The sequence below is a fragment of the Porites lutea genome, chromosome 4, assembly GCF_958299795.1.
Source record: "Porites lutea chromosome 4, jaPorLute2.1, whole genome shotgun sequence".
Lineage (NCBI taxonomy): Eukaryota > Metazoa > Cnidaria > Anthozoa > Scleractinia > Poritidae > Porites > Porites lutea.
In genome coordinates this window covers 40,941,325-40,954,822 of record NC_133204.1, presented here as the reverse complement: position 1 = coordinate 40,954,822, position 13,498 = coordinate 40,941,325, and the positions used below count along the sequence as shown (strand labels likewise).

General features: G+C 38.6%; 1 long non-coding RNA gene across 1 annotated transcript; it reads right to left on the bottom strand.

The window, feature by feature from the left end:
* Nucleotides 1-803: 803 nt before the first annotated feature.
* Nucleotides 804-4,540, bottom strand: LOC140933603 (uncharacterized). Its single transcript, XR_012165070.1, has 3 exons — nucleotides 4,421-4,540; nucleotides 3,819-4,055; nucleotides 804-1,128 (listed from the first exon to the last, which is right to left on the bottom strand). It is a non-coding gene; the product is annotated as an uncharacterized lncRNA (long non-coding RNA).
* Nucleotides 4,541-13,498: the final 8,958 nt, after the last annotated feature.

The following is a 13,498-nucleotide window of genomic DNA, read 5'->3' as shown; positions in this document are numbered from 1 at the left end:
CCACAAAAAAGCTTAAAATTTCAACGCACCAACAGTAGTCACTTACACTTCTCATAAAATCACGGCAAAACGCGGCATTCTTTGTCTAAAGACAATTTTTTTCACGGAAAAACAACTACTCCACGTTATACATTTCTTTGTAGCGACTTGCAATGTTTGCCCCCCGACGATACCATAATCCTGTGCGCATCTCCGATTACTGGAAAATCATTCATTAATGCGTTAAAGTGCAACTTAAGGTAAAAATAGTAAATGACTTGAAACTGTGACGTCACTTAACATGCCTATTACTCACTTACTCTCCGACATAAGCCGTCCCGCCAAATGCTTTCGAAAACGTTGGAAAATCAGCTACGGTAAGCGGCTTGAAAACTCAACCTAGACCCAACGTTGCACAAAAGTAAATCTAAAATTTATTAAAATGTTTACCTGGGGCAAACTTGAGTGGAATATGAGTATAATCATCCGAGAAGGTGAAGTTGTGAAAAAGACTGTTATCGACAGTGAGCGTCTTGAAATTTGTGCGGGGCACCATCTTCCGGGTCAAAGTGAGTTGTATCTCGTCAGTTTATGGTATTAAACAGAGTTTAAACGAATTTTAAAATCATCCGAACTGACGACATACTACTCAATTTGAATCTGAAAATTCATGGAAAGCTTATTCTAATATTGGCTTGCTGGAGGCACAGGAATTGAAGTATCCGCGTTAGCTGTCGTTGAACATCTCTTTTATTTCAATCTAACATTACAAAATGCCCGTTTTACGTATTGCATAGTTGCGGTTTTAAACTCAGTTGGACACATTCAGTTGTTTTATATATATTTATATTTTCATATGATTTTCTTTGATATCAAAGACTCGGATTAAAAAGATAGTGAAACACTGTTACAGAGACTGAAAGAGGGACAAGTGGTGTCTTAAAAGAACTGCGTTGTTAAAAAATATTTGGAGGATTACACGGAGGTTTTCCCACTGGGAAATGCATTCCACTTTTTTTCTTTAAGTCTATCTGGGTTTTAAATTTTTTAATCCTTGGGTCATTTTAACTTCAATCCTGCCGCAACGTTTCAGTTCATTCAAAATCTGTTTCTTTGCCCCCTTTATTTGGCTCGTCAATTGGGACATACCTAAAGATAAGAAACAAAAATGTAAGAACAATTAACTTTATTTTTCCAAAAACGGTTCCATAAGTTTGATCGACAGATTTACAATAGAGAAAAGAAGTGATGACATCACAAAAACTAAATTTGTGAAATTATGGTATTGGTTGGTAAATCCGGAAAGAACAAGATGAATGATGTTCACTTACCAAAAATCAGCCTGTTGAGGTAAATTGGTGAGGAGATAAAGTCGAAGCTCTCCTCGTGACCACTATCGTAAAAATACAGCTCTAGTTACGACAGCCTTTGTGAAACCCCGTTTGAACTGTGACTTATACTTTGTAATGAAAAGTAAAAGTAAACGTACTAGTTCTCTTAAGCAACCGCGACCAATTTTGGGATTACCCAACTGAACCTTCTTCTTTGTTTTTAACCCTTTAAGCCCTACGAGTGATCAGCATCAAATTTCTCCTTGTAATATCACTGCTTTATAAAATACAGAGGTCAGGAGAATTGAGGAGGTGATCGCAAAAAGGTGAATCTAGTTGACACTTCAACCAATTCTCCCCTCTACTTCTATTGAAAACGTATAGGGATAACAAATGAGAATTTGAAATTTGATATTAGGATTTAAGGGTTAAGCTCTCGTAAGCGACCACTCACAGTCATATTCATTTAAATCAACCCTTTAATGGCGTTATTTTGGTCTTAAAAATAAGAATGTAAAGTTTAGACGTGTCTATATCAGATTTTAAGACACTCATTAAACAAATTTCTTAGGTGGTCGCTTACGAGAGCTTCGACTGCATATTAAGCAACGTCAAGAGAGGATAAAGGGGACAGAGAAGGCATCCCCCATACACGCCCTATTCCATAGGTAATTCGTCTCGAGTTATTTTTAAGACCACAGATCCCAACGGGGATTAGACAACAGCCAATCACATAGCGCGAATTTGTCCCGCGTGGATGAACCACGCTCAGAGCCACGCGTCCTTCGCGAATTGACGCTGAAAAAAATGGTGGAAGACGCGGAGAGCGATATTGCTATTCGTTTTGTCGACGAAAACGACTAAAGAGAGATTTCCACTAAAGCTGTGTCAGCGAAACGGAAATTAAAAAAGAATCACCCTTCTTCTCTTGTATAGAGCTAACAGTACTGCAGGGAAATCCTTAACACACTGAATATTCTCTGAGGATCATTTATAATTTACAGTTTAAAGAGAGCAATTTGTGGTTTGATATTTATTCTTTTATTAGTCTTTTATTATTCAACAAAAATAACACTTGGTGTCCTACTTGCTTTATTGTACAAACGACCGGCGAAATTTCTCATTTTATTAAAGCACTGAGGTTACGACAACTTCGAGTTAAACTGATTTCACGGGTTGTCAAAGAGTCCAGCGATTCCCTTTTCCCAGGTGAGCGCCGACCCATTTCGCTTCAATATTCAGAAATGCTCTCGATCTCTTTAAGCTTTCATTGCCTTTTTTCCGACATGTTTTGCACGGCGTTTAGTCATGCGAAACCTTCACGAAACATCCACGCAGCGTGCGAGGTAACTTTATCCCGATTCTAAAAATAACTCGAGACGAATTACCTATGGAATAGGGTGTGTATGGGGGATGCCTTCTCTGTCTCCTTTATCCTCTCTTGGCAACGTTATGCTCCAATGACGCCTGATAAATCCTTCTGAAATAGGCTTGTCCCTAGTTGCTCAAAAGGTGGATAGCGTTATCCACCGGATACACAGAGCGCAATTGGTTTCCCTGATACTTATCCGCTGGATAGTGATTTATCTGGTGGTTAGCGCTATTTGTAAGGAGTCATCAGAGCAAACCGGTGCTTTTATCTCCTCATCAATTTGCACTAACAGGCTCATTTTTGGCAAGGGGCTTTTTTCAGCTTTTTCTTTGTGAATATGCTAACCAATCCCATAATTTGACAATCTTGGATTTTTGTGACGTCACCCTTTTTTTTGGTTTTCGCCTTCGTCCATAGAAGTTTTCCAACAATATGACACGGATTTTCACAGATGACTTTCATGGATCGAGTCTGCACTCAGAGTCAGAAGTAAAATTCAGCGAGGAGACTTAATTGAATCTGGTGATCAGCCGTCTGCATAGTATTCTGCAGTTTAAGTAATTACCTCCCAGCCGGTACTCAAGGAGCTCCCAGACACTTCTGTATTTTCCAGGAAAATTGATTTAACTGTGGAAACACATTCTTCAGCTACAGAAGAATTTGTCATGATCAAAACACACTCGCAAGGATGCTTTTATTAAATCATGCTGCCCATAAGATTAAAATGGGTTGACGGAATTCTGAATCTTCACAGCAAATGGTTCACTTTCAAGCGAAAGAACTGAGGCATAAACGCCCGGTCAGTTATGACTATAGCAAAGCCTGAGGGCCAGTATTAAGAAAATTTCCCCCAATTTTTTGTAAACTACGCGACCGTCGCTGATGCACATGTCCCCTGAGCAACAAAGGAAAGACATATTATTTTTCAGCACTCCAATGTGATAGAAAAAACGAGGTGACTTTTCATGATCTTTTTTTTCTTTTTTTTATCCCGTAGTCAACTTCAAAACCCCCGGCCAGTTTCAGTCAATTTCTTTCCTACCTGCCTTAGCTAAAGAAAATTTTAAACAGAATTTATTTGCTTGTGGCTTAAACAAACCCAACGAGATTTTTCAGGAGTGCTAAGGAGTACGTACCTTTCTGATTCCATGTTTCTCGCATTCAGTGCGGGTCTTTCCCATTCATTGTAGGATCTGAGTTGTTCTCTCGCCATCAGAGTAGCTATATCTCTATAGGGGAAAGTTCTTTTTTTGACGATACTTCGGCCAAATCGAGTAGTCCATATACCATCGCTGTCGCTAACAAATGTAGCGAGGATGAGCAGAAGTGCACATAGGAATTGAAGGGTCAACCGGTTTCCTAGCATTATTGGTCTACGAGAAAGACAATTTCTGGGTGAGAGGAAGATGAACCAATAAATCCAAGGATAAAATCGTTCTATTTTACTGAGGTAGTAGCTGCATGGTTTGAATGAAATCTGACACCATGTAACCATTGAAAAAATTAAGGCTTTTACCGTCGGGAAAATAGGAAATGTAAACACAGATATCAACTACATTTTGAGAATGATAAATCTTATAGTCACTCTAACTGCTCTTTGGACGTTTAGAACATTCGCAGTTCCATTGTTAAGATTTTTAAAATGGAAAGAGACCTAAAAACTGGAATGGATACTGGATAGTATATTATTTTCCCGATAGTAACAAATTAAGCGACAGTTTTTTTCTAAATTACCTACCTTAGCTCTCGTGAGAGGTTATCTAGTATCCTTTTAACGATTCTGTTCTTGTGTGAGATACTGTTTTCTGCCAATTGATATACCTGCCTGTTTATTTTATAGCAAGGTGAAACGGTTCACGCAAAGAGTGAATCCTGCTGCTTCCGATGGCGGAAAATTGGCAAAAAATGAGCGCAAGGAGGATGACTCCCACGGACAAAATTAAAATTATCTCGATATAAAATGGTTTTAAATATTTCCAGCAATGCTACACTGCGGCATCCTACGTAGTCAGTCAGCCCTCTGAGGGCTTTTAACAGAATCTCAAAAACAAAGGCGACCTGTTATCGTGCGTGTATCCTTTATATCCACTTCTTCCAAAAGCTGCCGCTTCGAGTTGCTCCAAATGTGTGCAAGCTGGAGCCATGAGTCGATCTTAAAAACGATATTTTTCAGCTTGTAGTAAATTAAAAAGATAAATTCGTGGCCTTGTTTTTGAACTAATCTCAAGTCCTTCCCTTTTTTAATTTAATATTCCCAAAACATTTGTCTTTTCTGTATTAAAGATGAGTTCGCTGGCAAATTGATAACGCCGTGAAGACAAATTTATTGTTTAAGGCGTTTCTTTAACCCTTATGAACAATTTTAAGGGTACGAAACTATATTACAAAGCTGATTTTGCTTTTTTTTAAAGATCGGGTATAAGAGATATATGACCTCTTTCTTCAAAAGAAAAGTTATATATGAGTGCTCTTGCGAAAGAGAGGCAGCCATGTTCCGGTACATCTAATAGGATGTCACATTAACTCCCTTTTTCAATCTGATAAATAGAAGAAAGCTCATGCCGAAAGGAAACTTAGTACACTACTGCCTGTTTTATTGCTTTATTAAACTGAATGTAATGGAGTTGTCTTTTCTCTCAAACAAAGTTTAGTCTACCATAGTCTATCCCTCGGTTTTCTTTAAACACATTGGTTTTTCACTGTAATGTACTCTCCACGTGTTAAATGAGGCTTTCAAGCATACGCGTAAGATACATTTATTTGTGATTAATTTGACCCAAACAAACAACTTACGTGTTGCGGCTTTAAACGATTTCCTTTTGATCGATATATGCTAAATGTTTACTCCGTGGTTTATCCATCATTGTCAAATAAACGATGTTTTGGTTATCGCATATATAATTCACCATACAGTGAAATATCTAATAAAGCTCTGACCTCAATGTAAAACGTCCATTACTCTCACATCATGACCAACATTTCTAATCAAACAAAGTAAAGTGTCTTTTCATCCATCAACAAATAATTTGAAGCATAAAATACGTCAATGTCGCTTTATTGTGCCTTGACAGCTTTCTCTCCTTGAGTATGTTCCCCAGTAAGAGGACAGTCAATCAAGATTAATTTAATTTAATACCTGAATTAGAAAACGTAAAACTGAGCTGAGAACCCCCGGGGGGGGGGGTACTTGGGTAAATTTTTGCTGGGTATGTGCCGCTGGCCTCTCAGAGCCCATACCCCATTATAGTGTATTCTGTGGCCAATTATAAACACCATCTTAGTCACTTTTGGGCAAATATGTAATTTTCGCGATCCTAACTTAGTCACTCTCTATTTTTATGAATTGGCCCATTTTTTAGATTGAATGAAGAACACTTTTATACTTTTCACCTGCAGTACAAACATTCTGGTACATTTGCTAACCGTAAATATGAAGAACTGTCTTCCCCCAAAAAATCCGAAAATGTGCTGACCCCATTCTAGTAACTCTATTGAAAATGTGACCCCATTATTATAGTCAATCCAGTCATGAAAATACGACCCCATCCAGCGGCACATCCCCATTACCCTCTTATAAGGAAGTACCCCTCCCCAGAAAAAGAACCTGCTTATATATGCGACAGTGAGATATGTAAGCTTTACACTGGAAGTTAAGGTAGTTTAAAGTAATCACTTGATTCTAGCTAAGTGCACTTAAAACTTTCAATGAAATAACTCAGTAGAAAACTAATGGCTTCACACTTTTTGACAAACTTAAGTATTTTACTTGAAGTACATGCTGTTAAAGTACGTCATATTTCGCGACATTAAAAATCAGTCACACCTATCACATATACGATTGCTAGCCACTAAAACCATGAAGCCTTATTGCAACGGAAAAGAGGTTTTTCTAGTTTTCTTTTATTTCGTCGCTACTTTTAACTTCAACGAGTTTAACCGACCAAGGAAGGATTATAGGTACTTCCTTATCAACGAGTACTTGGCAATAACACAAAGAAACAAGCGACATCCCTAGAATGGTGCATTTTACATCTTGGTTTCCGGCAAAGAACAAACTTCGATGAATATAGTTTCTGCAACGCGAAATGTAGCAAGTTAATTTTAAGAAAATATTCATCTGTACGCTTAACAGAATAGTTTTTCACTGAGTTGGCTTCCATTCCTCATTGGTCAAGTGTGTTCTCAAGTTAGTTAATTATACTTGGCGGAGTGCTTCGGCTTCTTTTAAGTTCAAGGCCGGGAGTATATTTTACCCCTTCACACTCAAATTTTCTTGGAAAATGAAACCCTTTATCACAGTGACACTCTGATAAAAATCATCGTTCAACTTTTCAAGAGTAAAATCCCTGAAAGAGTTCTCCTCGCTGGAGCAATATCAATGGGTTTTAAGAGCGACGGTCAGGAAAAATCGACCAAAATTTTAATTTCGTGACAAGAGTTGAAAAATCAATTTCTTTTATTTTTTGTTCATAGATAGCTTTTAGGTAGATAAGAAACCTAAAGTAGATTGTTTCTACCGAAAGCTTTTTATTTGTGAGAAAAATTAGAAGATCGGTTTTCGATGTCGGAGTCTCAGACTGCCCTAATTTTTAACCTGAAATTCGCTAACATTAACTTTCCTCGCGTTCGCAAACGAAGCCGCATGGAGAAATTTGGACCCTTTCCATGAACAGAAAAATTATTTTTGTTCCACTAAAAGATACTTTCAGGGCAATAGCGAAGTTCGTCGTACTGAAATAATTCAAAAATAAGGGATAGGTTTTCATGATAACAAAAACTTAAGTTCGTTACTCATTTTCGACGGCAATATTTAACATGTGGAATAACTCCAAATTCTCTTAATGCTATTTAAATCACACATTTAGACATTCATTTAAAACATACCTGGGAATTGGCTTGGGTTATTGAATGTAATCTCCGTAAGACACCATCGAAGTTCAGGAATTTTCATGGTAGGCCGGCGATAATCGTGTTAAACACTTCCAATGTCGAAACGCACAAAAGTAGATATTTACAGCCTAAAGGCTCTTTTTTTGTACTTCTTGTAGGTTTTCCCATTGCAAAATTTCTTTTTCCAATCAAAGAGTGGGATAAAAAGGTGAAACTGGGTTAATTTTAGCCATTTTGAAACACTGAACTCTACCAGACGGCGAGTCTGCGTGACAATCTGTTCCGTGACTGCACGTGACATAACGACGGAGCTTAAAATGACAGTCACCGAATCATGGTAGTAACGCAACGCAAGCTCTTGAAAGAGTAACATAATTTTCGATCCCGACAGTATTTTGAAGAAGGAAAAGTCAAACGCACTTTTTCTGGTACTCACTTTTTATCGAAAAATATGGACTTTAACAATGGTGATTCGCTAAGGATGACGGAACAGGAAGATACTTCGTTTTGTTACTTTACGATCGAGGAAACTTGGAGTCGTTAAATAAGTTATTTTGGTCACGCTTCACTATTTTTACCGGACTTCGATGCGTTCTTTTGGAGGCTGCCTAAAGGAACCCAAGCCCATTCTCAGGTATGCTTTAGGCGAATGTCTAAATGTGTGAATAAACTAGGACCTGGAAAATTTGGAGCTATACCACATGAACAAAAATGCCGCAGAAAACAACTACTAAATTAAAGTTTTCGTCACCGTAAAAACCTGAAACCTGTTCTGAATTATGTTAGTTCAATGAGTCTTGATATTGCTTTGAAAGTATCTTCTAGTGAAAGAAGAAGAGTTGTTCTATAGATGGAAAGTGTTCAAATTTCTCCTTGCGGTTTTATTTGCGAACGCGAGGAGAGTTGATGTTAGCAAATTTCGGGTTGAAAATGCGGCCATTTTGAGACTCCGACCACGAAAACTGATATTCTTACTTTTCTCGAAAATAAAAGGCTTTTTGCGAGAACAACGTACATCAGATTACTTATCTACCTAAAAGCTATTTATGGACAAAAAAAATGAAGGAAATCGATTTTTCAACTCTTGCCACTCGATAGTCGATATTTCCTGACCGCCGCTCTTAAAAGGCTTCACACCTTTGTGAAGTTAAGATGTGCGGCCTTTTAAGTTTTGATTACATTATGACATATAACACTTGTTTGGTATTCCAAACGAAAAAGTAGCATAACAGCACCAGCTGAGAAAAAAAAATTATCTCCAAGCAAGCGAGACTCGACGCTAATAAGAGCGTTCTTGTCTGTTTTGTAACTTATTTGTTTCCGCCACTACGACGTTCTTGCTAAAACCCGCAGTTGGATGACTGCTTCACTCATGGGCACTACTTAATATTGAGAAGATCTCGTCCTCATCTTAGAATCTAAGGGACCGGTCATTATTATCGCCTGGGGGCGATAAATAGTGGAAGGATTCAGAGGGGGGACCACTCAAATTTGATTGGAAGATGAACACATGGACTAAATTTCACCTTGTTTAGCCCAAATCCTCCTGTCCCTTAAAGGGTCGGTAATTTTTAAACGAAAGACCGTGGTTTAGGAAATCTTTGGACCTCCAGCTATCTTCCTAAGTAGGTTGTTTTAAGAAGAAAAATGCTTTTCAAGTATACGCCATATACTTTCATGACACTGTTCACAAAAAATGGCGTTTACATGAGTCAAAGCGTTCGGCAAACTAAAAATGGCTTAGAATGCGGTTTTGTCAAAAAAAAAAAACACTGGATAAACTCCGTTTAAATAACTATTTTTTTAGTCCTCAACTCCACGGTAATCATTTTTCCTATATCCTGAAGGCCGACTATATTGGGTACGTCCTTGGTTAAACCTGGTACGGTTATCAGTTTATTCAATCTAACTGCACAGTTTACTTGTTAATAAGTGATAAACGTATTGGGTTGATTATTTAATGAAGTCTACCTTAGGCCGCGGTTTAGCAAATCTTTGCACCTCCAGATATCTTTCTTAGTGGGTAATTTTAAGAAATTTTAAGTTAAAGTGCTTTTTCCAAGCTACGCCTTATGCTCTCATGAACCTTTTCACGATAAATCGTGTTAAGATAAAAGCAATGGGCGAACTGAAAATGGAAAAGAACGCGGTTTTGTTAAACACTGGCTAAGCTCCGTTTAATAAACTGACTCATTGTTTCTTACTGAATCAAAAATATTAAGAAGACTTCAAATCAGCTATGTAAAGTCAATTTTTAATCCCGATTTTTCTTTGAACAAGTAGGAGTCAGAAAAATCAAAGGAAAGATTGAAAAACAAGCTTTTAGCTGTTGTTCCTTCTAAAGCACATTGTCTTCAGTGAGTTCATCGGTTTCTAAATTTTTAGGTTGCTGTGAAGGAAGTTGACCTGCGAACTGCTTGGACTTCTTTGGGCGATTAATCATGGTGCGGCAGCAGAAAGGAGTGCATTCAGGTGCACAAACTGAAGGACATGACGGCGAACACTGTGAAGCGGGCCACGTCAGCTCGGGATAGTGGAGTGGTACCGGACATATTGATGGATACGGTAGAGATGGCGAAATGGAACACGTGGACGTACCACATGGGTAGGAGCAGTGATGTGTGAAAACTGGACAAGGTGGCGTGGAACATTCTAGAACAAGAAAAATAATAACTCCCTTGTTAAAGTAGTTGGCCTAAAAAATATATCGAGACTGCGAGCGACAAAATCTAAGTCATTCCCGACTCTGCTTTGGAGAAAGTTCTGTGAGTATGGTCATGTTCCTTTTATAGAAAAGCAACGATAGAAATAGATTTTGAACAATAACTTACCAAATGCTAATCCGCAAATTGGCAAGCCAAAAGGCAGAATGCATCCAACCATTCAAACACAGTTATCCATAACTATATCTGGATAAGATCCCAGAAATTTAAGCAGTTTTATTAACGTACATTTCTCCTGAATAATTTGAAGGGGAAACTCTTGTATAAGAAGCAGTCCATAACGTCGACCATGTCAGTGATAAGTGTGAGGACGATTGGAAAAATTGGAAACAATGATTATGCAAAATTTTGAGGGGTAAAGAAGGTGCATTATGGTCTATGTGAAAATAGTGAGTTTACCCTCAGTATCGCTTAAAACTAAATGCTCAAACCTGCTTTGATTATTCTACTGGCTCCAAGTCTGGAGACAAGTTTCTTTAAATGTTGTCCTTGGCAAGTGAATTTTAAGGCGATAAAAACTGCCGAAGAGCTGAAAACAATAAACATCGACATAAACAAAGAGCTGGAGCGAGGTAAGCTATTTTTAGTTCCAAATCGTTCAAATTTTAAGTTACTCGTAAAAGTTCTCTTTAGACTGACACACATTGACGCCGGTGGTGTGCGCATGCTCATTTTACCCCTCCTTCGATCAAGCTCTCTTCTGTTTAAGGCTGCACAGAAAGGAAGAAACTTAAAACAAGGATTTGAAGTCACACTAGAACATCGAACTCGGAACCTCCCACACACAAGGCTGCGAACCAACTGACTGTGTTAATCCTTATCCATTCGTGAACATTCTGGATTCTATAAGGATCTTTTAGTCCCTACCCTTTTGCAATACTGTAATTACTTATAGTCATGCAAATAAAGGTTTGTTGTTTTTGGATTCCATATGCCTACATAATAGGCGTCATTTCATGGCCGTCGAGGGCGGAGGGAAGGAGACACGAGCAGTCTTTTCTTCTTTTCTTCTCTCTACCTCTTCCGCCCACCGATTCATCTACCAACATAAGCGGACACGTAACCTTTAACGGAATCAAAATATCTTCAATATTTCTCGTGAATTATGTCAAGGATACGGTGCTTAGTACATCTCCATGCAGGCGCGGATCCACACCGGTTTCCACCGTTTTACGAAAATCGCTAACTAAAGATTTTTCATAAATAACCGCTTTCCAGGTTAAAATCTGGCCAATTTCAAGTCTGAATGACTCAGAAACCCAGGAAAGGTAACTCAAGGGATTTAGAATCCCAAAAACATTCCCCATGGTGCATGCCCCCCGGACCTCCCCTAGAACCTTGCGTCTTCGGCGCTCGTTTAGGAAATCAGTCAGTATTTCAGTCCTAGATCCGCGCCTGCTATGCTAAACGATGCTAAGCCTTGTTCAAAAGTTGCTGAGTTTTTTTGAACAAAATAAAAATTAAAATCTACCTTAAGCTATAAACTAGAGGCGACATATACCTTTCGCTTACAATCTTCAAACACTTAAGGCAAGAATATCCCTTATAAATGTCCTGCACCTGATGACAAAAGAAATAAGTATTTAGTAAAACTTTTAGTAATTTGGCTCAGGATGTCTCCCACCATCGCAGACTCAGGGGCGGTCAGTTAGGTCAGGAAAAAACGGCGGCGAAAGTTTTCAAGTACGGGAGAAAGAGCCCCTGGGATGCCACTCTTAACAGACCAGTTCCACGACTCATTCGAATGCTTGTCTGTGATTGGGCACAAAAGTTAAATTAATTTGTGCCCAATCGGAGGCCTGAATCTATCGCGCTGCTTTCGTGATCTTCTTATGCGAATTGAAGAAGTTTACCCGTAAACTCGACTGTTAGCCGTATCTGTTTGGCTCCTGCAGGAGAGCCGTTCTTCAAGAAGAGTTTTCAGTGAATATGGTAATAGAAATACCCGACTAGCCACGGGCACTGAGGTGAATAGTTATTTTAGTTTAGTATATACTAGATAGTGTTTTTCGCGCGCTCTGATTGGCTACTCAATCAGTGAATGTCCTGTGCTATTCACTGATTCACCCCACAGTTCCTCCGAACGAGCGACGCCAAACTGGAGTAAGTTGCGAGCAAAATGCCTACCCGGTGTGCCTTCTCAGTGTCGGCGGCTAGTGGTGTGGATATTTAACTCGCCGCTTCGCGGCCTCAGTAAATATCCAGCCACCTCCACTTCGGTGAATAATTGTTATATATACTAAAACAGTGAAATAAATGAGCACAAAAAAATGATGGCTTTTAACTCATTTACTGCTGCCAACGATTACGATTTTGTCGCGTCAATGACCGAACGACCGTCGCGTTTTCTTGCCAACAAATAAAACTTTTGAAGGCATGTGTTTAGCTATTGTGGGGAAATTTCTTCAAAAGGAGTTATGAATTATTTTTGTATTTGAATTAATTCTGTAAAAAAAGTATTGAATTTAGTTTTAGGCTTATTTATGAACATGTCAGCCAAATAAAGTACCGTAACGCAAGTCTTAATTTGCATTTGGAAACAAAAGACGTTTTCACCGGTTTCATCGATAAATTCAAGTCAAACAGACAAAGCTTTACCTGTTAAAGCTTCTAAACCGACTTTCGTCACCTTCTTCGTGTATTTCGGGAACAGCTTACTTTATTATTTGTGAAATTACTTTGTTTGTTAAGGCAAGAAACGAATAAACCGGGAAACCATTTTGCTCGTAACTTACGCGAGTTTGGCGTCGCCCGTTCGGAGGAGCTAAAGATGAATCAGTGAATAGCACTGGATATCCCGACTTTGAGTAGCCAATCAGAGCGCGCCAAAAAAACACTATCCACTGTTTTAGTATATGTTATAAAATAACTGAGATAGTACGCGTGATCTGATTGGTCAAAAACCTATGGTTTATTATACCGGTAAACCCATAGAAAAAGGCATCCAGACCACGAGCCATAAACAAAACCGGCTATCGATCTGCAAACAACGACTTTAGAAAGGCTAAAAACAGAACAAGTTACTTACCCAGCCCTTCTTAATATTAAAAGCGTTGGTTTCCACATTTTATTACTGAGCGTCACAATTCGCTACTGCCATAGCTTTAGAAGTTATAAAGTACAAAGCTGGAAAACAGTTTACATTTCACGACGATGCCAAATCGCAGAGAAAGACAACAACTGTGTGAATTTCTGGTGTAGAA